Genomic DNA, 22696 nt, shown 5'->3' with positions numbered 1-22696 from the left:
GTCTATCTGTGTACAATACAGTCTTGGTAGTCTGGTCAGAATCATCTAACAATAAAATATTGTCAGATCTCTGATTGAGACGGCCCTACGGACATAATGTGAAAACGGTAGAGAATTATTTCAGACTGTAACAACGTGATGTAAACTACAGTTGTCCCTCCTTCCTCTCAGTACAGGGTGTCAATCACATTTATTTTATCTCGGCTGGCCAAGTGCTGTCCCAGATGTAAACTCTCCAGACTGGTCTCCTACGTTCATCTTGGCTACCAGAGAGGTAAACCAGCGACAGAGGCGTCACGTCGACGTGAAGAAAGATTGAGGGCCAATTACCACCACCTCCATGAATACAATTTGTAAATTATACAACTAACCTATCTTTCTCCCTCTCGTCCTCTTTGCAAAATATATTCTATATATGAAATTAAAACGTTTTAATACTACTACTTGAGTGATAAAGTTGTCTATCTAAATGAATTTGAATCAACTGAGTTACTTTATGAGTCTGATTTTACACAAGTGTCTGTTCTTCCAACTGAGTAAAGAATGTGTGTACTTTTGGCACCTCTGCATATTGTACATGTGTTTTTATATTTGTCTTCTTACAGATGGGTATTAAAAATATTTCATACTTTGTTTAAAAACTGTGTCATAATATCCCAAAATCACCCTGATGTGCTTCCAGTGAAAGATGACAGACAGTATTGAGTCATCACCCTCCCGTACTTAATTCATAACAGTTCTTTAAACTGACATCACAAAGTGGCCTTGGCATATTTCAATAACTCATTTATTTTTTTGTGATAGATAAGATTTTGACCTATTGTGGTCACATTCTATGAAAACCTATGGACATACATGTAAAGACGTGAGAACATATAAACATTTGATTCATTTTGACAATGTTGGAGACTGGGTGATATACTTAGATATCCACTTGCACTTTTCCACAGTACAACATTCACTCTTTCCTTTTAACACCAGCTCCAACATGTGAGCAGGATTCTGACAATCTGTTGGTAAAAAGGACAGGAGAAAAGGAATTAAGCATTTACAGATAAGATCTGTTTTTCACAGCACAGTGATACTATTAAGTAACACAAACTACTGACAGACTGCTTTGTTTACGTCGCTGAGAACCTCATTTTACATACAGACGGTGTGCTTATCTGCTTTCTGAACTTACTCTTAAACACCAGACAACTTTAACTGGATATTACTGTACCTGGACATAACGACGTCGATGTCTTCGAGTCTATTTATGTTTTTTTTTTCTTTTATTTTCTCTTCAAAGAGTCACAAGTTATTTTATTTTCGGACAAACGACACGTTAGCTTGAGACACAAGCTGCGTTGTTAGTTTAACATCAATCAGCCTAATTAACCGACACCTGTTCACTACTTCCTGTTTCTTCTTCTTCTGATGTTAAATAGCGGTTAGCAAACCACCTTAAAGGTGCATTACCGCCACCTACTGGACTGGTCTGGTGGAACATGAGATTACAGGAAAAAAAGAGAATTAACTTTTCCTCCAGGTGGTTTTCCTGAACATCCTGTCACAGCATTTACAAATCAACATGTCTGTACAGGGTTTGAGAACATTTGCAGATAAAACTATTTATTAAATATATTAAGGATGAAGCAGGTGCAAAGTTACAGAATATTTCTTCTTAACCCTCGTGCATAATCTCTCTCCGTCTGTCCATTCACTTGGGGTCCCAGAGACCCCAAAGGTAGCACGAGGCTTAAATTAAGCAAAACAACACAAGCTACTCCGCTATTAGCTTCGAAGCTAACCGGTAAACACGAACACGTAGTCAACTTTAACTGAATATTACTGTACCTGGACATAACTCTCAGTGTCTCCGTGTCTATTTAAACTTTTTTATTTCCTCTTTAAAGAGTCACAAGTTATTTTATTTTAGGACAAAAGACACGTCAGCGTGTCACGTTGTAAACTTAACATCAGTGGTCAGACTAATTAACCGACACCTGTTCACTACTTCCGGTTTCTTCTTCTTCTGATGTTTAATAGCGGTTAGCAAACCACCTTAAAGGTGCAATACCGCCACCTACTGGACTAGACTGGTGGAACATGAGATTACAGGAAAACAAAGAGAATTAACTTTCTCTGGTTTGGTCACTGAGCCTGGTCGTTACCATCCTACGTTTCCGCCCAGACAGACCGAACTCAAATTTTGGGCGGAAGTACGTAGGATGGTAACGACCAGGCTAACTAACTATAACTTCTTGAGTAAAAACCTTCTTCTCTAAAATCGTACAAATCAATTTAATACATGAATCAACGTTAAACTGACCTGTGATGGAGATTTGCGGTGAAACGATGAACTGCATGATGTCGCTTTAATAATAACACATAGAAACCATCACGATCACTCCCCTCCGGTGGTCACTGTCAGTAATTACAACTCTCCACATCCAAAATCATTCTGCTCTCTCTCTCTCTCAATTCAATTCAATTCAATTCAAAATGGGCTTTACTGGCATGAAATTTTCTTAAAAAACAATATTGCCAAAGCAAAGCATTAAAGTACAATACAATAAATCAAAGATATATACATTATGAACATTCTATTAGTTATATACAGTGTGTGTGTGTGTGCCTCGATCACTCACTGTCCCTCAGGGTGTGGCATGTTAATACATACTGGGCAGCAAGGTGTGCCGGCTCTCCTTCTCCGAGGAGTATTTTTAATGTGGAGACGTCGTCCAGCTCTTTGAAACCTAGAACCAAAGAGCTGAACTTGTTCCAATAAATTTCTCTAGTGTCATTTAATTTTGTACATTGTAGGAGAAAGTGCATCTCCGTCTCAACCTCACCTGTCGAACAGTGACCACATGTTCTGTTTTCTTTTGGTTGCCATGATTTTTTGTGTCTTCCTGTTTGGATTGCCAGTTTGTGGTCACTGAGCCTGTACTTGGTTAGGATCTGTCTCTGCTTTCTATCGCTGACAGTAGAGAGACATTCTGCTAATTCATAATCTCTTTTAAGGGCAAGATAACATTCCAATCTACTTTGGCTTTTAGTTGTTTCTTCCCAATGGTCCAGATAGCTTTCTTTACATTGTGCTATAATTTGCTTTACTCTGATTGCTGTTTGTAGAGCAGTGTTGTTGTGAGGCTGGTCCGACTGTGTCTGAGAGGGGGCAGTTAGCCTCAGTACCAACTGACATAGGGGACTCTTCTCTGGGCTCAGCTCTTGGGTTTGGAGGGCTTTGGAGTGGAGGGTGTCTGTGGGGCTGGATTTCAGGTGGTTAAAAAAGTTGAGCGTTCTCTTCTGAATGTTGATTATCAGTGGGTATCTGCCTAATTCTGCTCTACGTGCATTTGTTGGTGTGTTTCTGTGTACGTGTAAAATGTATCTGCAGAATTCTGCATGGAGACATTCTGTTGGATGTTTGTCCCAACGGGTAAAGCTCTGATGACTGAGTGGACCCATACTTCACGACCGTACAGCGCTCAAATATTTTAAGCCAGATTTTTATTGGAATATGGACATTATAAAATTTTCTCTTAATTGCATATAGAGCACTTCGAGCTTTTTCTTTTAGTGCATTCACTGCCATGTTGAAACTCCCTGATGCTGTTATAGTTATACCAAGGTAGGTATAACTCATGCTGTGTTCAATGACATGATTATTGATGGTAAATTGGTGTTTGCTCTCATGACACCTGGGGCGTTTTTGAAAAATCATGACATTTGTTTTCTTCACGTTTACTGCCAGGGCCCAGTTCTGACAGTGCTTTTCTACTCCGTCCAGCTGTAGCTGTAGTCCTTGTTCAGTAGGAGACAGTAGAACAAGGTCATCAGCATAGAACAGAGACTTCACCTCTCTATCTCGGAGGGAGAGGCCCGGAGCAGCACGTTTATCCAACTCGACAGCCAGTTTCGTTTATATACAGATTAAATAACGTCGGACTTAGGTTGCAACCCTGCCGAACGCCTCTTCTCTGGGGGAAGAAATCAGTTAATTTGTCTCCAATTTTAACAGCGCACATGTTTTCCGAATACATCGATTTAACCAGATCGTACATTTTGCCACCTATGCCACATTTTAAAAGTCTGTAATAGAGCCCTTCATGCCAAATAGAGTCGAAAGCTTTCTTAAAATCAATAAAGCAGGCGAATATTTTTCCATTCTTAGTTTGTTGTACATGTTTGTTGATTAAAGTGTGAAGGGTATATACGTGGTCGGTGGTGCGGTGTTTTGGGAGGAAGCCAATCGGACTTTTACTTAAGACTGACTGTTCCTCAAGGAAATCTAGTATTCTTGCATTAAGAATACTACAGAATAGTTTACCCAGACAGCTGCTGACACAGATGCCACGGTAGTTATTAGGGTCTGATTTGTCCCCACTCTTATGAATGGGGGAAATGAGCCCTTTGCACCAGATGTTGGGGAAACATCCTGCTTGTAGTATAAGGTTGAACAAATGTAACACTGCGCCCTGCATTTCTGGGGTGCTGCTTTTGAGCATTTCATTTCTAATGCTGTCTGGACCACAAGCTTTCTTTGGCTTCAGACATTTTATCTGTGTGGTTATTTCTTCCCAAGTAATTTTGAAATCAAGGGGGTTTTGGTTGTCTTTAATTGTTTCTTCTAATTTTTGGAGTTTTTCTTTCATAATACACCGATCAGAATTGATTTGATTGATTGGTATGTCTTTGTATAAATTTTAAAAATGTGATCTCCAGATGTCACCGTTTTGGATGGGTCATGTCTGCTGTTGCTTTGTGTTGAACTTGTTGGTTAATGGCATTCTCAATATCTTCAAGTTTCAATTGGGTATAATTTTGTTCTTTGATCCTAATTGTGTGTTTATATGTGTTTAAAATATCATTGTATCGAATGCGCGCGGCTGGGTTGTTCGGTTGGCGATGTTTCTCGTTGGCTATTTTTCTCAGCTCTTTTCTGATTTCTTTGCATTCCTGATCAAACCATTTGTCGGTATTTTGCCTTTCAACAGGTCTCCGTCTTTGCTTTATGAGGTCAGCCCTCATAGCTGCCTTATGAAATATCATATTGATATCATCAGTGGCCTTGTTTACCCCATTTCTGGTAGGGACATATTGATTTTGAGTATATATTGATATGTAGTTCATCAGATCAGGGGAGTTTAAAGCCTTGGTGAATTTGTCTCCACTGTCTGGGGCCCATCTGTAAGAAGGATTTAATTTATACAGCTTACTGGGCTTCCTTTTTGTGTCACTAATTTGACCTGACAATTTAAAGAACACATTAATTTGGTTGTGGTCTGAAAGGGGGGATTGCTGTCTGACAGTGAATGCACTGATACTTGAGGGGTCCGTGTCAATGATTGCGTAGTCTACAACACTAGACCCAAGAGCTGAGGAGTATGTGAACCTCCCCAAAGAGTCCCCTCTGAACCTACCGTTAACTATGTACAGGCCTAAGGCCCGACAGAGATGCACCCTCTCCCTGCCACTTTGATTTCAATATTGAGTCAAGGTTATTCCGACGGGTGATGTTTGGTGTGGTAAACAGGGGGGCCTGACCAAATACATGGTTGTTGCCCTGTGTGTCAGTGATATCAGGTTCAATTCCTGTACGTCCATTCGGATCTCCAGTGAGAAGTACATTTCCCTGGGCCTGGAAATAGGCGATTTCTGAATTTAGGGTGTCAAAAATGTCCTCTTCAAAATAAGGAGAATCCACTGGGGGTATGTAAATTGCACAGAGGTACAGATCCCTATCGGTCATGCCTAGGGTTTGATCTAACCTCAACCAAATGTGCGATTTACCCTGTTTTACTGGTGAGATCTCCTTTATACCACACCAAAATCCCCCCCGATGTTCTGCCCTTGCGTATGTTTTTTAGTTTTATGGAGGGCACCGGGGGCTGGAGATAAGGGGGAGGAGGTCTGTGATGGTCTCTGAAGCTTCTGGTAGAAGAGAGGGTGGAAGGGCTGCGTCCCAGAGCCGTGTCTTTGAGGGTCTTTGCAAAGATATTCACCTTCTCTCTGTGTAGATGGAGCCCGTCGTAGAGGTCCCAGGTGCCGATGGTCGGATGGAGGGCCAGGTGGACGTTGGGTAAGGTGGCGCGACCTCTTCTGATCTCCATATTGATGTCCTTTCTCAACAGCTTCGTTGCTTGGCCAGTGCTGCTGCAACGTTTAGACAGCGCTTTCTTAGAAGGAAAAAGCTTGTCAGTGTCCAGGAATTTCCCGTTTGAGTCAGCCAGCAGGACCACTTGTGGGGCTTGTTCTTCAGGCTGAGTGGAGGGCAGCTGGGATGGACAGGGTTGGCTGTGTGGGTGTTGGTAGGGTGCAGAGCAGAGATGGTGGGACAGAGACAAGGGAGGGGTTTGGAAGACTAGCAGGGAGAGTCTGTGTCTCTGTCTCTGTAGTTGTCTTTTTGGGGACTGATGAGAGTTGATCCGTCAGGTGTCGGACTTGCCTGATGAAGTTCCTTTCTCTGTTCTCAGCGTCCTCTTTCACTTTGGCTAACTGAGCCCGGAGCACGCTGTTCTCCTGTTTTAGTGCCTCTACACTTCCTCTTAGCTCAGATGTCGAGGCCTGGTTTTCACTCTTGAGCTGCTGGAGCTCCTCTTGAAGCTGCTGCACAATGTCGTCTAGGGGGGCAGACAGCCTGGCCTGGGTCAGCTCTTTGAATTCAGCAAAGTCCAGCTCCAGCAGGGCCATGCTCTCCTTCAGCTGGTTGGTGGAGCTGGCAGGTGTGGGAGGGGCAGAGATGGACAAAGTGGTGGGGTTCTCTTCTCTGTTGGGCTCTCATCATCTTCACTGTCACAGAGAACATTGCACCTCTCGGTCTCCACCTCAGCTTTGATCGGGGAGAATACTTCTTCAAAGGATTTCAAGTTTGCTTCGTCCCCCTGGACCATCACCTTTCCCTTTGCGTAGTAGGTGATGGCGAGCAGGGGGTCGTCCTTGCTCACGTGTTTATCCTTACAAATCTTCAATCGGCCTCCTGAGCCGATGCCCTCACTGGAGATGTAAGGATATTTCTTGCATAGACTTTCCTTCCAGGTGTATATGGAGTCTGTGAAGAATATGAGGTTGTTCTTCTTCCTCCCTTCTTTGCGTAGAGCATAGTCCGTGAACAAGACTTCTTTGTTCTCCTGAAGTGTCTTTTCCTTAAACTTCTCCCTGGCTGCTGCTCTCTGTTCTCTGCTTGGCTGTTTCCATTGTGACCACTTTGTTTGTTTACTAGTGGGCTAACTCTTTACTGTTGCTAGCTTTTTTAGCCTTTAAAAACAGTTATTAATGTTATGGTTTTTGATTTGTTCTTTTCTTCTCCTCCTTATCTTCATAAAACACCTCTTCTGTTCTCTTATTTAGTCTGGTTCCTCCTTAGAAATGTTCTCCACTGTGGCAGGTGGTAGCCCACAGCAGTTGATACGCAGTTGCCGGCTAGCTTTTGACAGTCAGCTGGTTGTTTTCATTGAAAAAATATATCCAAAAATGGTATTTTCTTTCTTCTGTTTTGCTGATAAAGTGTTTACCTTTTCTTTAGAGTCCTTTTTGAAGAAAATTCGATGGTCTTGTTTTGGAAAATGTCCAACTGTTCAGGTCCATGCTTGAGATGAATTCAGGAGCACATTTTTCATCTCTCTACTGTTTACTGCCCTCTGGCGGTCACAGCGAAGAACTACAGCTAGCAACCACATACAACATATAATACATACAATAAACCAGCGATACACTGGATAGACACTACTGTGTTCACTGAGAAATCAACAAGTTCAACAAGTTTCAGACAGGGAGTTGGCAACCCTATACGCAACACTTCAGCAACCCGGTATATAAATGGCATTTATTACAATAGGCTACTGTTACGAGCTTGTTTTTGTGTTCCGGTAAGGTTAACTAACGTTAGCTAGAAGCATGCAATCAACTCAAGCTGACATTAACGCCTGGTCTGGTAGGCTGCTATTATAATTCATAGAGTTAGCCAACAAGATTTCTTGTTGCAAATGTCTTAAAGCGGCGTGGTTTGTCAGAGGCGAAGCGCTTTACCTTTTGTTTAACTCTCTAACAGCCAGAGCTGTTTGAGTTCATGTTTTAAAAAGCAGCATTCACTCAATATTATCAATGACCAGAAACACATTCAGCTGGTTTTTCTGACTTTTATTAAAACATTCCATTTAGTCACAAACACACATGACACGATTGGCAGAGCTGCCCTCAGAGCATCACGTCCAGGTTCTTCTCTGCGGCGCTGTCCTGAAGGCTGCAGTAGATGGCGCTCGTCCATCAGCGTGTTCCCCCACCTGCTAAAAACATAGATCAGTTTACTGTTTTTGATTTCAGATCATTTACAACAGGTGATTAAATAAAAATGCATACTTTTCCACCTTTGGTTTCTATGATAAACTGAGATAGTGATCTTCAGGCTGCAGACTGCTGGTCAGACAGAAAGAAGACAACTAAAAGCTGAACTTACCATGAAGAACTGGATGCTCCTGATGCTGTTGAACAGTTTCTCAAGTTGGAGGAGACCAACACATGATGCCCATCACGCTGGCAGCAACCAGGAGAATCCCACAGACCCACCTGAAACAGAAGGAGGAGGATGTGTTGATGTCTCATGTCTCAAGTGATAAACAGATTAAACTTTAGCTCATGTTGATGCTGAAAGTTAGTGTTCAGTTTCTTCATATCATATTAGATCTGCTCTTACAATAAAGAAGAGACATCCTCTCATTAAAGGACACATGTACATGATAATTTGATCATTAGTCAGTGGATAAAGAGACACTAACGATTCCTCAGTCATATTCTTGTCAGAAGTGCAACAAAAGTTGAGGAAACCATTTCACATCATCCTGAAACATGACTGTATCTGACAACAGCAGCCAACACACCTGCAGTTAGACGCTGGCTGTGTTTCCTCCTACACATCAGACACATGTCCTGGGCTTGGGTCACTTTCCAGCGTCCTGCTCAGTCACCGCTTGGCTCAGAGTCCCAGAAGAAGCAGAGGGATCATCTGTTGGTTTGGTGAACACCACGGAGCACTTCTAAGACCTGTCTCTCCATGAGTCCATGCTGAAGTTAATCTGGAACAGACATGAGGACATGCACAAGGGTCAAATGAAATCAAAATGTTTTTATTTAGTGTGAACTGTATGAATCCTGAATCCCTGCAGGATTTACCTTGAAGTCTCTGACCTCTCCCTCTTCTCTGAGCAGGATTTCAGGAGTAACATGGTTGTGCTGAGGGCTTGGTCCTGGTGGAGACTCACTGCATCACTGACTGTTTTCCTCCACGTGGTTTTCCTGAACATCCTGTCACAACATTTACAAATCAACAACATGTCTGTACAGGGTTTGAGAACATTTGGAGATAAAATAATAATTAAATATATTGTTATGTTCAAGTCTTGGCTTGGTACTGAGTGGACATGTTAACAAATCAATACTCAACCCAGTTTAATTTCAGATGAAGCAGGTACAAAGCTACAGAATATTTCTTCTTAACTTTAGCAAAACAACACAAGCTACTCCGCTATTAGCTTCGAAGCTAACCGGTAAACACGAACAGGTAGTCAACTTTAACTGAATATTACTGTACCTGGACATAACTCGGTGTCTCCGTGTCTATTTAAACTTTTTTATTTCCTCTTTAAAGAGTCACAAGTTATTTTATTTTAGGACAAAAGACACGTTAGCTTGTTACGTTGTAAACTTCACATCAATCAGCCTAATTAACCGACACCTGTTCACTACTTCCGGTGTCTTCTTCTTCTGATGTTTAATAGCGGTTAGCAAACCATCTTAAAGGTTCAATACAGCCACCTACTGGACTGGTCTGGTGGAACATGAGATTACAGGAAAAAAAGAGAATTAACATTCTCTGTTTTGGTCACTAACTGTAACTTCTTGAGTAAAAACCTTCTTCTCTAAAATCGTAGAAATCAATTTAAAACATGAATCAACGTTTAACTGACCTGTGATGGAGATTTGCCTCCATCTCGCGGTGAAACGATGAACTGCATGACGTCGCTTTAATGTTAACACATAGAAACCATCACGATCACTGCCCTCCAGTGGTCACTGTCAGTAATTACAACTCTCCACATCCAAAATAATACTGCTCTCTCTCTAGTGTTTATTGCCCTCTGGTGGCCACAGCAAGGAACTACAGCTAGCGCCCAACAGATGCACTGTAAAAAATGGAACCGAAGAGCTGCACTGCAATACATCTACTCACAGGACAGACACTACTGTGTTCACTGAGAAATCAACAAGTTCAACAAGTTTCAGACAGGACAGCCATATCAAGCAAAACAGTGAAATTCAACGAGGAAGCATAAAAGACCACTACACTAAAATAGGAATACCTTTGGCGATAAGTGAGACCAGTATACATCAGGAAGCTCTTTTATATGCTGAGAGTTGAGTTAAATAACATTATGTCAGATCCTGACTGATCTGTTATTGAATTTAATGAAGCAAATGATCAACTAAAGATGAACTTGTTTCTGCTGCTGCTGTGATGCTCCAGGTGTTTATTAAATTCAAAGGACAGACTCAGACATACTGTGGTAACAAACTGGACATCAGCCGGTTTATTAATGTTTCTGTAAAATCCAGAATTACAAACACTGACACCTGAAAAACATTATTTCAAAGTTCAGACATAAATCTACATTAACAAATTTCAGATCTGCATAAGTTATAATAAAATCTATATTTTGAAAGATATGTCAAAAGCTTATGCAACAGAAAGTACATAATAAATAAGAGAAGAAGCAACTAAACCATATAACAACGTGCAATAATCCTTATGGAAAACCTAAAAGTGCCATTAATTGTCCCTATTTCACATTAAAACATTACCTTTATGTTTTTCTAACTGTTGATGCTGGTTTATTAATGTGTCTAAATAATTCAGGAGAGGGACTGATCTTTACTTGTTGGTGCTATTAGAATAGTTTGTGCAGATCTGTTGAGGATCTTAAATCTCTTCACTCCACCTCCCAGTAACATGGTCCAGTCAGAGTCTCTCTACACACAAGCTGCTGCTGATTCAACCTCTCTGGATCGTCAGGACTCGGCTCATCCTCTCTCACCACACATCATTATGTTCACCCTCATATTTGCAAAGACCACCAGCTGTTGACAGAAGAAGAACAACAGGAGATACGTTAGTGTTTACAGAGAATCACTTCATCAGAGCAGCTACGGATATTCACAGTTCATAGGATTCTTGGGCTGTGAATATTTTAAACATTGAAGCACAATCTGTATAGTTTTACCATTAAATATACTTAACTACTACTACTCGGTGTTAACTGCACCAAACACCAAGACAAATTCCTTGTGTGTGAACACACGTACATAGAAATAAATCATATTTTGACTCTGGAGCAGATGTGGAGCTCAGCCAGCTTCCTTTCAGCTCTCATGTTAACGTGTTGGAGCTGGAAGCTCACAGACCGGCAGAGACTTTTAGCATCAAGTCTGTTTCCTCTGCAGATTTCTCTCAAGTCCACAGAGGAAATAAACTGCTGAGAGTCATGAACACTTCATTACTGCACAAACACTTTAGTGATGGATATACAGCTGTTCAATTTACATAAAGAATCTGAGTGTTGATGAACATCTCATGTGTTTCTGAAGCATCAGCTGACTAATAAACATTGAAGATATCTGATGAAACTAATGACAGAGATACAGATGTGATGACTGGACCTCAGCAGAGGTTCTGCTCTGTATAAAGACCGATGGTTACTAGATGTAATGATGGTTCTGTGATTTACAGGCTTCAGTCAGACTGATCTCAGAGCTGTGACAAAGATGAAACTGATCAGTTGGTTAGTTTTGTGTTGAGAGAACAAACAGTCTGAGATCAGATTTGATGAATGAGGACCACTGTCTCTATTCATCTAGTAAGGCTGTCAGCTGGAATCCAGATTTATTTCCTGAAAACATGAACACAACAAGCTTCAGGATGATCTGATTGGCTGACTGTTGTCTCCGTCTTTCTGTCCAGTCCTGAAGTTTGCCACCATTCTCCTCTCACAGCTTCACAGAGGAAAACAGCTGCATGTTTACAGGAGATACTGGATATTATACTAGGGCCCGAGCAATGAAGTAGCAGGGTCCCAGTTGGGCCATACAACGGGAGTTGCAAGGACCCTATTGTTTTCATACTTTCTGCCTCTTTGCTCAGCTTTATCAGTGCCTAAACATGTACAGAAAGTCCTGAAAATTTGCAGACGCCTTCGTTCACCCAAAAAAAATGTAATCTGCGCGGGTCTTGAGCATGGGCGCGGCAAAATGGCTCTGTAGCGCCATCTACGGACCAGCCCCTGAGTCCTGTTGCGCCTAAAAATCAGAAAATTTGCAAAATTTGGAGTAACATCCCAGGACGCACAAAAAAGTCTATTATGTCCTGTTATTTGATTGAAACTGTGACAATTGGACATATTTTTTGTTTGGATTTTTATACCTCCAGGCTTGATGCCTTATCAGATTGACTTCAAAAGTTGGAAATAAGTTGTCAAAAGATAGGCAAAGGAAAATGACATAAGTTTTTGACTTTTCATTGAAGGGGCGTGGCCGTTCTGGCCCATCAACGTTCCATGACTCGCCATGAAACAGGAAGTTGCATTAAACGTGCTGTAATTTAGCCATACTTTGTCCAAACTGCATCAAACTTTACAGTATTGTTAATGGTCCCTAACTTCACACATCCATATGTTAATATTTATATAATTATTGTAGCGCCACCTATTGAGAACAGGAAATGTCTCATTTTGTAGTATGTTGTGTGACCTGCTGTTACTGTCAGGGTGATTGGATTCACTTCAAATGTTGTCAGGACAGCCTTATGCTTGTCATGATGACTGACTGCAAAACTGGTGAGTTTTCGTTGAAATTTGGGCCTGTTCTGGTTGTCAAAGTGAAATGACTGACCGTCTCCTTAATTCTGTCATCATTTCAAGCAGTGTGCTACTTTGTCCAGCAGATTGAGCCATTGCATTTCTCTCTGGTGGGTTGTCTGTCTGTATGTGTGAAGCTGTTTTAACATACTTTGATGCCACAGAGAGGATACATTCAAAACAGCCAAGACTTACAGCTGTCACAGATGATGTGCTCTGAAAAATATTCAACTGCACAGACTATGCATCGTGCCACAGTGCATTGTTACTCCAGTGTATCCCCTGAGATCTGCAGTAACCACGCCGTTGCCAATCCCCGACGGGTGCGGGGTGCGAGGGCCCGTTTAGCGCAGCTCGCAGCTTTAATTCTACCTGTGTTCACTACAATACTATGGAAAGAAGCACAAGATAAACTTATCCTTTATTTATACTGACCTCAGAGTCTTTAGTCTGCAGTCTGGACTCTCCTTAAGATCAGACAGCTGCTTCACTTCAGAATCCAGCAGCTTGTTTCCACGCAGGTTCAGCTCTATGAGATGGGAGGGGTTGAACTTCAGAGCCGAGACCAGACGATCACAGCTGATTTTTGACAAACTGCAGCAACTCAAACTGAAAAAGGAAAATGTGTATATTTAGAGGACATGTACAAAACATCAAAAACCAAAGTGATGATGGTTTGAGTCGTTGATCAAACAAAAACAATACAAGTTTTTCCAGTTTGTTCACTGTCTAGATTTGCTTTATTCTATCTTTCACTCTAAAGACACTGCCTGGCCAAAAAAAAAAAGTCACCGCCACAAAAAAAGGCCAAACCCTCTAATATTCCGCCTTTAGCTTTGATTACAGCACTCATTCTCTGTGTCATTGTTTCAATAAGCGTCTGCAATGTCACAAAATTTCCATCGAGTGTTGCATTCATTTTTCACCAAGATCTTGTATTGATGATGGGAGAGTCTGACCACTGCACAAAGCCTTCTCCAGCACATCCCAGAGATTCTCAATGGGGTTAAGGTCTGGACTCTGTGGTGGCCAATCCATATGTGAAAATGATGTCTCATGCTCCCTGAACCACTCTTTCACAATCTGAGCCCCATGAATTCTGGAATTGTCATCTTGGAATATGCCATAAGGGAAGAAAAAAATCCATTGATGGAATAACGTGGTCATTCAGTATATTCAGGTAGTCAGCTGACCTCATTCTTTCGGCAACATAATGTTACTGAACCTAGACCTGAGCAACTGCAGCAACCCCAGATCATAGCACTTCCCCCACAGGCTTGTGCAGTAGGCACTAGGCAGGATGGGTGCATAATTTCATCTGCCTCTCTTCTTACCCTGATGCCCCCATCACCCTGGAACAGGGTAAATCTAGACTCATCAGACCACATGACCTTCTTCCATTTCTCCAGAGTCCAATCGTTATGCTCCCGAGCAAATTGAAGCCTTTTTTCCCGGTTAACCTCACCGATTAGTGGTTTTCTTAAGGCTACACTGCTGTTCATTCCCAGTCCCTTGAGTTCCCTTCACGTTGTACGTACAGAAATGTTCTTACTTTCACTATTAAACATAGCCCTGAGTTCTACTGTTGTTTTTCTTCCATTGGATTTCACCAAACGTTAAGGGATCACAGGTCACGATCAATCAGGATTTTTTTCCGACCACATTTCTTCCTCAAAGACACTGGTTCTCCACTATCCTTCCAGTTTTTAATGCGTTGGAGAGTTCTTAACCCAGTTTTAGTAGTTTCTTCAGTCTAACTGGAAAAAATGCCCCTCCAAAAATAAGCAAAAAAACAACAAATAGAAGACGTTTTTGCTTGAAATAAGCAAAAAAATCTGCCAATGGAACTAGTGAAAATTGGCTTGTCAAGATTTCTTGAAATAAGATTTGATATTTAGGACTTTTGAGATAAAGGTGATCTTGAAATTAGCCAGAAAAAAAATTATTTTGAGCTATATTTTAGTGTATTTAACTCATTTTAAGTTCTAAAATAGTGACATTGTCCTAGATTTCAGACCATCACCAACGTGAAATAGGATTAGGAAGTGATTATTTAAGCATTTTAGGATAAAATATGCCTTGAAATTAGCTGGAAATACTCATATAATGCATTTTTTTACTCACATTAAGAAGTGCTTTTGTATCGTAAGACACAATTCATCTCAATTCAAGTGCATTTAGCTTATTTTAAGTTCTAAAATAGTGACATTGTCCTAGATTTCAGGATAAAATATGTCTTGAAGTTTCATTTTTATACTCATATTAAGAAGACAATTCATCTCAATTCAAGTGCATTTAACTTACAGTAAGCTCTACAACTAGATTTAAGACAACCACCTACAATGAAAACAAATCTTGCATTAAACAAACAAATATTTATTTTCTCTGCATAAGAAAGAACATGCATTTTTAGCTCTGAAATGCAGGAGTAAACAGCTCTTACAATTAAGTGCAGTTAGTCAGTTACACTGAGACTTCACAGCATGTAGTGTATGACTGGAGCAGTCATGTTTTGGCTCACAGTATGTATGGGACTGTAATAAAATAATAATAATTAATAAAAAAAAAAAAACATAGCAAAAACATAGCATAACATGCCATATATGTGTAACACATGGATTACAGTCAGACATGAACATCTGACATCTGTCCCCTCAATACACTTACAAAGTGCTTATTCAAGTTAAGGGTCTTGGGCTAACATTAACATGACTATCTGACCAATGTGTCTCTCAATACATTAATAAAATATTATTGCTACCTTAACATTGGGCAACATTGGGCTACATTTGCTAAATTACGAATACGAATGGAAACGGCTTTATTCACCAACAAAAGCTTTCCAGTCAGCCGTGCCCTTCTTGAAAGATGGTGTGAGGTCTCGCTCATGGATTGTGTCCAAGAGGACCTCCGTTTGTATGACAGAAAGCAGAGGAGCTACACACCTGGGGTAAGTAAGATGTAAACTTTTTGACTTCAGGTCAGCACAGTCACCTCTCAGAAACAGTCAAGTCGCTTTCTGTGGACAGATTTCTTTTTATTAAATGTGAAACTGAAGCTTTAAAATTGAACAATTTCAAAATGCGTTTCTGCCTTCTGGAAAATAAGTATCGAGTACTGAGGCAGAAATAATGTTTGTGGGGAAAAATAAAAGGTCTGTGGTGTCGGACTGGTGTTCCCGATAAAGCGCTGCATTGAGGTTTGGTGGTGAAACATCAGTCTGAGGCTTTAAAAGGACGTTTGTCTGTCGTTCACCGTGTCACTCAGGTGTGGTGAAGTTTTGGAGGTTGCGTGTTCATCTCCAGGTCAGACAGCGACTTGAAGGAAGTCCTCCTCACCCAGAGGAAGGATGGCCCTCACCACCTGAGTCATTTCAGAGAAAGAATCATCTGATGATTCAGAGAGGTGAAACATCTAAGAAGAAGCAGCTGCCACATGCTGAAATGCTAAAATTGTATGAATGCATGTAATGGACATTTTTGTATGATTTACAACTACCAAACACCCCTTCTACAATGCCCAGCTTGGTACAGTCCAGCCCCCCCCCCCCCCCCCCCCCCCCTTCTGTGAATCACATTGGAATCTTCCACTTCCTGTTTGTCAGTCTGGCCTTCTACCTGGACAGGTGTGGATGGAGCACATGGAACAAACATTTGGGTAATTTGAATTTACGAATGATTGTGACTGAATGTGAATGTTTATTTCTCTGAGTTAACCTGAAATCCTTCAAATCAAACATTTACCACTGAAATCATTTAATAAAAGTCCCAGATTAAAATTCATTGATACCCATTCAAACCAGTTTAGTGAAGAAGTTTAGTCCCCCACCACCAGCTGTAAATGTGAGGATGAAAATCAACTAACAACACAGGAAACCACAATGAAAGAGACGCCAAGACAGCCACTGCTACTTGATGAAAGACTGAAGTTGTGACGTTTTGTTGAAAGTTTTGTTGTTACTTTTATGCTCGTAACATAACCAGGTAGACCAGAGACTCTGGTATTCACTCAACAAAACCTTGTCACAACTTCAGTCCTTTATCGAGCAGCAATAGCTGTCTTCATGTCTCTTTAATTTTTATGTGAAGGTCCAATGTCAAAACTTTTTCTTTGCAACTTCACATTTATATATTAAAATTCATTGATACGCATTCAAACCACTACAGTAATAAAGGCCAGACTGTCCCCCACCACCAGTTCAACCACAACTAAAGACACACGAAGACAGCTATTGCTAAGTGATGAAAGACTAAAGTTAGACTAAAGAATACACGAGTTGAAGAACGTGAAAACATTTGCCTTTAAGCTTGTAACATAACCAGGCGGACCAGAGACTCTGGTTGTCCTTTATCAAGCAGCAATAGTTGTCTTCATGTCTCTTTGTGTTTTTGTTGCTGCCTCACTTTTACTTAAATGTCCATTTTCTTTCAACATACTATACTGTGACATTATGACTTCTTTTATAACAGTAGAGTAACAGATAGTAATAAAATAGTGACATTAGTAAATGTCAGTCAGTTTTGTTCTAACCTCCTCCTTCTATCGGTCCAGAACATCGAGAGGGGACACGGCCATGATGATTTCCAGGACTTCACCCAAAGAACAGGAACTTGGCAACCAATGACACCATATAGGTACAGTATATTACGTTACTATTTAAAACAGTTTTAAAAATTCCATCATTTTTTTTTTTTTTTTACTCCACAGTAAAACTCCTGATGTTTGTAGACTTTTATTATTTTATTTTTTTACATGCTCTGTTACTATTTTATAATAGTAGAGTAACAGGTTGTAATAAAATAGTAATGTTTTTTGTTGCAACAAGTCAATCTTCTAAAAGCATATATTTACAACATACAGTATTATATGATGGCAAACTCATACAAGTATGTTATTTTGTATAAAAGAAAAAAAATCAAGCATTTTAAGATGCACATACTGCAGATCCTTTATTGTTGAGCAAACACAACATTCTGTTTCACGACCCTTTGTTTCACGCGGATGCCATGTATAGTATTATCCAGCAGATGTCGCCACATTTAATTGTATCAAATGCTTCACGCACCTGAACCATTTCAAAACAACTGCTTCAGATTGATTCAGTGGTTCAGAAGGCTTTGGTTTCTCCATATGTTTCCTCTCTTTCTTAGAGCCTTTCAGTCTTGACTGACTCTGTTTTGTTGTTGTTGTTGTTGTTTGTGGAACTGGATTCAACGTGGTGTGTGAATCATTGGAAGGCTGCTATAATTGCAGATGACCACTGGGTGTCACTGGTAGTGTCTGTCTTTGAGGCTTTGAAGCTTTGAATCTTTTTTGAGGAAGAAGCCCCAAAAGCTTCATCCACCCATCTCCAAGTCACTAAGCCAGCCAGGGCTCATACAACACTTATCTATTTTTATATTTTTTTACATCTTTTCAGTCTGTCATCTTGGTATTAATATTCAAAATACATCCAGAGCTTTAACCCAAACCTTCAGAATCTCTGAGGAAAGGCTTCATATCGTGATCAAGAGGATCCAAGAACAAGGAGTTACTGGGATATCTATAGATGTAGTTACTGGCAGTGACCACTGGGGGCAGTAATCGCGGTAATAGTTTCTAACCACTTCCTGTCCTCTGTTGATTAAATCGATCAGGATCAGGTGTGACTCTAATGTATCTGAGCTTCATCACTGCTCTTCCTCCTCCGCTTCTCTGGATGTTTCAGTCTCAGCGTCGTGGCTTCTTCTCCAGCTGAAGATAGCGATGGAGAAACCGAAGCTTTCTGAACCACTGAATCAATCTGAAGCAATTGTGTTGAAATGATTCAGGTGTTTTGAAGCATTTGATTGATACAATTAAATGTGGCGACACCTGCTGGATAATATTATACATAGCATTCACATGAAACGGGTGGTGAAACAAAGTTGTTTTTGCTTAACCCTCATACCTGATTTTAAAATAGTTATGTTGTTACCACTAAGGGACAAAAGTGTCCTCTTTTAAAATGCCATAAAAATGGCATATGTTAATATTTTATCTACTTCAGTCCTAATCATGAATACCAAATGTTTGATTATTTTCAATATTTTAACCCTTTATATGCCAGTGTTTGTGATGGCATCCAAAATTTATCGTAAAAAAACACAAAAAATTAAATATTTTCAATAATCTAAATGCAAAGTGGATTTTTCTTGGGGGAATTATTAGAGCCTTGGATATGTCAATAAATGGAAGCAAGATTGATTTTGATGGATTATTATTAGTAGTATTAGTATTGTTTTTTTGTGCTGTGTACAAACAACTCCCATTGAAATCCAATGAACCTACTGTTTTGTACTTTGCACCTGCGCCTGTGTGTCTTTGAAGTAAAAGGATACATGTTATAGATCAAACGCCTCAATTAGACACACACTGCATCATCGTGTGGTACGGCAGCACTATGGCCGGGACCCCAAACGCCTGCAGAAAGATTCACCATGACTCTACTGCCCTCTCTGCAGAATATCTACAAGCACAGAGTCCGCAGGAGAGCTGCCTCCACAACTAAGGACCCCACCTGCCCCCAACACAGACTGTTCACACTCCTACCTTCAGGAAAGAGGTACAGGAGTGTGAAATATAGGACCTTGAGACTGTTCTTCTTCCCCACTGCCATCAGAGTCCTCAAGAGCTGACAGGAGTCTACAATCTTGCTATGTTCACTTTCCAGCTTCTGTTTACATTTTTTCAGTACCTTGTTTTCATTTCATTTGCATATCGATGTTTGCACTTCGTCTTCATCTTCTCGCGCTTATCCGGATCCGGGTCGCGGGGGCAGCAGCTTCAGCAGGGAAGCCCAGACAGCCCTCTCCCCAGCCTCTTCAGCCAGCTCCTCCGGAGGAACCCCCAGGCGTTCCCAGGCCAGACGAGAGATGTAATCCTTCCATCGTGTCCTGGGTCCGACCCGAGGTCTCCTTCCAGTGGGACATGCCCGAAACACCTCTCCCGGGAGGCATCCTTACCAGATGACCAAGCCACCTCAACTGACTCCTCTCGACGTGGAGGAGCATCGGTTCTACTCTGAGCTAGTCCCGTATGTCCGAGCCCGACCACCCTGCGAAGGAAACTCATTTCGGCCGCTTGTATTTGCGATCTTGTTCTTTCGGTCATTACCCAAAGTTCACGACCATAGGTGAGGGTTGGAACGTAGATCAACGGGTAAATTGAGAGCTTCACCTTTCGGCTTAGCTCTCTCTTCACCACGACCGACCGGTTAAGTATCCACATCACTGCAGATACTGCTCCGATCCGCCTGGTGATCTCCTGCTCCCTCCTACCTTCACTCGATACGATATTTGCACTAGTTATCTTATATTTTTGTATTATATGTATCTTTTTATATTCTAATTGTAAGATATTTTTTTTTTATATTCGTAGGCATTTGGCTGGACGGCAAAAGAAGAATTTCATTGTACAGGGAAACATGTTTCTACACTGAGCACATGAAAATAAACTCTTTGAATCTTGAACATACACACACACCACCAATGCAAGGATCCCTTTCTCCTCATGACCAATAACATCACTTTTATATCATAAGAAACTTGGGAGCTCCAAATCACAGCAACTGTGGAAAATACATTTGCAAAGTTCACACATCCTTTTGCTGCAGTTCCTGTGTATGAGGGTGAACTGAACTCACACACATGTACACACACACACAACATTCCTGATGCCATTGATGTACTTTTCTGTTCCACATTTTTAAATATCTATGTATTTATGTTTTACTTCTGGAGCGATCGAAGTTGTTGGACACTGCACTCCTAATTGAAATGCATTGTATGTAATGCATTGTGATGCCATCACAAACACTGGCATATAAAGGGTTAAAATATTGAAAATAATCAAACATTTGGTATTTATGATTAGGACTGAAGTAGATGAAAAGATTTATGTAAAAAAAAAGCAGAAAAAAATATTAACATATGCCATTTTTATGGCATTTTAAAAGAGGACACTTTTGTCCCTTAGCGGTAACAACGTAACTATTGAGTATTATGGGATTTGTTTTTGAAATATCAAAATTTGTTCAAAAATACACACCTTTACCAAATATCATAGCAGCAAGCATAACCAACACTGAGTAATCAAAAAAATAAAATTTGAAAAGGACACTTTTGTCCATATCAGGGTTAACAATAAAGGATCTCCAGTATGTGCATCTTGAAATGCTTGATTTTTGTCTTAATAATATAGCAGCAATAATAATAATATACTTGTATGAGTTTGCCATCATGTAATACTGTATGTTTTAAATATATGCTTTTATAAGATTGATAGAAATACAAAAATATATTTACAAAATGAGTGAAATGCTTGTGAAACTGGGAAGGGGATTTGGGTGGTTCAGAGATTTTTATGATAATTTCAGCTGAGTTAGGCTTTAGTCTGTTCCTCTTCTATGTATGTATATCAATGTACAGTGTGTGAATGCAAGTTATGTCATACTAATCTTACCTTAAACTTCACTCTCCACTATTATCACACTACAGGTGAATGGGACTTTTTTCCCCCCCTTTATAGATAACCTCAAACTTCTACCAGTTTAATCTTCATATTAAGAGAAATACTTTTTGTATTACACTTTGTCTGAAAAATAAAATAAAATATGCGTACATATAAACTCTTGAAGCGACAGATTTTCTGAGGTGTTTACAATGACCATGTAGTGTAAGAATTCTGGTTTGATATGTTTAATTGTGTTTCTGTAGATGTTCAGTGTGGATGTTGTGTGTGTGGGGCTTTTTAAAAGAATACAAGCATTTGATTAATACAGACATTTTATATCCAACCTTGCTATTGTCATTGGAACATTAACTTAAAGTGAAAAATACAGAACAACATGTTTATTCTCTGTGTTGCAAGGTACAACTTTCAACTTTTTCTCAACAGAGTCCAGGTATGGGGATGATGAGAACTCATTCAGTGATAGGATTTTTACAACTATTGTCTCCCTTGCATTTGCAGTACTTGCAGCAACGGATACAAGCTACCCGACAGGGGCAGCCATTCATGTGTGCACACTTGCCACACGAGCAGGGATTTGGCAAACTTTCAGGTTTTGAGATTACAATCTCAGGGACTAATAAACTGCCCTTTCTTACAAAACCATAAGCATCTGCATTTAAGATCGAGGTGGCGTCTGTAAATGGTGCTTGGACCCAAAGCTGCAGTTGATAATAGGCTCTTTGTATATGTTTTCTTGCCTTAGTTGAGGTGCAAGCGGTCCTCTCAAAGTCCACTTTAAGGGCATTACTATCGGATGCAGCAATGCGCAGGTTGTCAAATGTCTCCATGTCCATTGATGGTTTGAGACATTTGAATTCCACTCTCTGTTAGATGTGGACAGTTGAAATTGAGAATCAAAGAAGAGTTGTCTGGTTTGCGGACAGTGTTCAGAGCTGCAAGTTTGGTTGATATTTTGCTGGTTGTATCGCACCCAGTCAGCGCATGTAGTGCTGGGAGAGCTTTGGTTAATAAATAACTGTCAATTCCTGTTTGTTGCTAGTTTATATACGCATATTTAATGAGATATTGCCTCATTTGCATATTACATTTTATTTATTTTTTTAGACAAAGTGTAATATAAAAAGTATTTCTCTTAATACGAAGATTAATCTGGTAGAAGTTTATGAGGATATCTATAAAGGGAAGAAAAAGTCCCATTCACCTGTAGTGTGATAATAGTGTCACCTATTGTGGTCATTTTTCAGGACTTTCGTCCCGGGTAGAGATTTTGGCACACATCCCACGTTGTTCAGTGGGGTCATATTAGTCTATAA

The 22696-nt window shown here is 40.3% G+C and overlaps 1 protein-coding gene and 1 long non-coding RNA gene across 6 annotated transcripts in view; one reads left to right on the top strand and one right to left on the bottom strand.

Moving 5' to 3' along the window:
* LOC311509103 (NF-kappa-B inhibitor zeta-like) overlaps positions 1 to 22696 on the top strand; it is a 32134-nt gene that overhangs the window by 7302 nt on the left and 2136 nt on the right. Inside the window, exon 1 of one of the 2 annotated variants that reach the window (XM_084574156.1) lies at positions 17329 to 17524. The exons of the other annotated variant lie outside the window; for it this stretch is intronic. The gene's annotated coding sequence lies outside the window, so the exon portion shown is untranslated. Of the gene's footprint in view, positions 1 to 17328; positions 17525 to 22696 lie in introns of those variants that run through there. 2 annotated transcript variants of the gene reach the window in all.
* LOC311509656 lies at positions 7219 to 9554 on the bottom strand. Of its 4 annotated transcripts, none has more exons than XR_014699862.1 (4): positions 9157 to 9554; positions 8865 to 9059; positions 8444 to 8553; positions 7219 to 8273 (listed from the first exon to the last, which is right to left on the bottom strand). It is a non-coding gene; the product is annotated as an uncharacterized lncRNA (long non-coding RNA). The 4 variants fall into 4 exon arrangements; XR_014699863.1 differs by having other exon boundaries at positions 7219 to 8270; XR_014699860.1 differs by having other exon boundaries at positions 8444 to 9059.

The sequence above is a fragment of the Chelon labrosus genome (genome assembly GCF_963514085.1).
Source record: "Chelon labrosus genome assembly, chromosome: 24".
NCBI lineage: Eukaryota > Metazoa > Chordata > Actinopteri > Mugiliformes > Mugilidae > Chelon > Chelon labrosus.
This window is presented reverse-complemented; position numbering and strand designations above follow the sequence as displayed.